At 45.0% G+C, this 2918-nt stretch overlaps 1 pseudogene; it reads right to left on the bottom strand.

The window, feature by feature from the left end:
- Nucleotides 1–2360, bottom strand: part of LOC127666286 (60S ribosomal protein L18a-like) — a 15454-nt pseudogene extending 13094 nt beyond the window's left edge.
- Between the last annotated feature and the right edge of the window lie 558 nt (nucleotides 2361–2918).

The raw sequence follows: 2918 nt of genomic DNA on the forward strand, positions 1-2918 counted from the left end.
AGTCCAGGTTCTAGCACGGCTGGGCGGGGCTCCTGAGGGCCTGCAGGGGGAGGGGTTGCGGGAGGCTGGGAAGGGGCGGCTTTCTTTTGTGTCTCTGGCTGGCTGCTTACTCCTGTAATGAGCAAAGGCCACATACATACAGGCAGCACTGAGGGGGCAGTGTGCCGTTTAAAACAGTAAGAAGAGGGTATGAAGTCGGGGGGCAGGGGTGGGGGGCACTGCCCATCAGGGGCAGCTGGAGAAGTTGCTGAGGGGAGTGGATATGACCAAAATATATTTTTACATGTGTGAAATCCTCAAAAAAAATTTTTTAAAACCACTTTTACTTTTAAAACTACGTTCTCAAGAAAAGGAGATTTTTCTGTTTATAGTCAGGCTTGTTTTACTTAAATGTTGTCTGTTCTACAGTGACAACTTGAAAATCCAAGAGGTTAAAAAAAAAAGAAAAGAAAAAAGTGACATCAACTATACCAGCAACTGATTGGAGTTTTGGTTTTCAAAAATCACAGAATGTTACTCTTTGGGTTTTTGATAATTTACGTTTAGGGGTTCCATTCCCCCATCTTTAAGGAATTCTGTGATAGCCAGGCAAAGTTAAACTGGTAGGCTAATCAAGCCGAATTATTTTTCTTCTACCAGACATGTTTAAACTCATATTGGAAAAAAAAAAGTTTGGATGGCTTTCCCTTAAGGGTATAATGTACATCCTGTCTTTTCTTAAGTACACAAGAAAACTGGGTTAAGCTTCTTTTTCTTTTTCTTTTTTCTTTTTCCTTTAAGATTATTCTTGGCAACTCTCTGGGAAAATCTGTTAGCTTGTCAAGATAAATTTTACAAGAAGTATCCCAGGTTATGAAAACCATGGCAAAATATCCCAGAGATAAAGAGCCTTTGCAGAACCAGGTTTTCAGATGTGCTTCTGGCTTGTGTGTGTGTGTGTGTACCAGAGAAACAGGATATTCAGAATGTCCTGGAAGCTAGAGGTAGCCTTCATTGCTTTATTTTATTTTTAAAGTAATAGATCTTGTCATGAAAGAGGATTTACAGTTTTAAAATGTACCTGGCAAAATGAGCGTGCTCAAAATGTTTTGAGTAGCTGTGCTGTGCGCTGCTCAGAGAATCTTCTGTGGAACACTGTCTGATATCGCCACAGCCAGTCTGCGGAGTAAGGCTGGGTTCCTTCCGGGAAGAGCCACTCTGTAACTTTGAAATTTCCCATTGCTTTATCTTGAAAACTTCCTTCTTCTGCTTCATGGAACAGGAGCTTCAGTGTAGATGTCATGTTTTAGACCTTGTGGCTCTTTGACAGTCTAGCTCTCGTGGAAAGAAAATCCATATAAGGAAGCTGTGGCCACCACCCATGGGCTTCATTTCCGAAGGGTTGTAACTGTTAGAGGGACGGACTGTCCAGTCTTTATGCACAGACCTTGGGATCAGACAAGCCTGTGGAAACCCCTCACAGGCTGTGTGACCCTGGGCAGCCATGGACTGAACTTTCTTCTTATCCACCTCTTTAGTCTCCATGAGAAATAGAGGAGATGAGGTCTGTGGACTGGTTAGAGTGATATCAGTCTCCCACAGGCCAAAAGATGACTTTGGTTTTGGATGGTTGCCACCACGATGGTTTCATGCCAAGGGTCCGCACAGGGATAGGGTTAGAAACGAGGTAGAGGGGAAGGTGATGAGGAGAGGGCCTATGGAAGGTTGTCATGGATATGCCTGGACAAGGGGATGCAATGAGTTTCTCAGAGACTTCGGTTCACGTGTGTGTATGTGTGTGTGTGTGCGCATGCATACACACACATGTATGTTCATTATGTATATGTTGGTATATGTGAGAGGAGTCCGTGTAGAGGCCATACAACAACCTCAGTATTATCATTAGGCATGTTATCCACCTAGCATGAGGCAGGGTCTCTCTTTGGCCTAGAGCTGATTGATTAGGCTGTCCAGGCTGTCCAGCAAGCCAGAGCCTCTGGTCTCCACCATCTTGGCTTTGGGATTATGAGCACACACACACACACACACACACACCTGACTGTTGTGTTGTGACACATCTTGTATGGGTTCCAGTGTATCAGCTTCATGCCCGTGAGACAGACACTTTACCAGTTGAACGATTCTTTCCCCAGACCCTACTTCTCTATGCTTGTTAGCAAATAGCCTGGTGGAGAGCTGGGGTTCATGGCCAGGGCATCAAGCTGTACAGTTAGACCTCTGACGATCCTTTTCCCTGAGAAGGCACAGTTGAGAAGGTCCTCGGTGCCCACCGAGCACGGCAGCTCTCCACAGCCCGCGTTGTCTCGCTTCCTAGCACATTTCTTTATGACAAGGCCATCTGCACCTTCCTCCTTTACCATCTCCGTCCCTCCCTTCATCCCTCCCTCCACCCCCCCATCTCTCCCTTCATCCCTCCCTCCCTCCCCCTCCATCTCTCCTTCATCCCTCCCTCCCTCTGTCTCTCTATCCTTCCATCCCACAAGCAGCTAGCTTTCTCTGCTTCCTCTCCTGCTTCCTCCTCCCGCCCGCCTGCCACCCTGCCTGTGGATTGTTTGTCTCGGTCTCTTTGGGCAGTTATGGGGCTGATGCAAAACCCCAGTGGGTTCTCTGACTTGTGTTGATGTGTTGTTGCCGCTCTGACCAGGCTGTGGCACTTCCTGCTCTATCTTTGGAAGTTCAAGATGATTCCTGGAATGTAATATATTTTTTCTTCCTTTCTTACTATTTTCTATCAATTTTTCTAATCCTTGAACCTCGAGAGTCGATGGAATTCAATAGTTATTTGATAGTGTTTGTTTTCTGTTATTTTAGCACAACAATTTAATTTTAAATTATGGGATATTTTGAATAAACTAGAATTGATTTTGAATGTGCTAGTTGTAAAAAGAATTCCTTTAGCAATAGCAAAGAGTAGAGCA

Source organism: Apodemus sylvaticus, chromosome 15, assembly GCF_947179515.1.
Source record: "Apodemus sylvaticus chromosome 15, mApoSyl1.1, whole genome shotgun sequence".
Taxonomy (NCBI): domain Eukaryota; kingdom Metazoa; phylum Chordata; class Mammalia; order Rodentia; family Muridae; genus Apodemus; species Apodemus sylvaticus.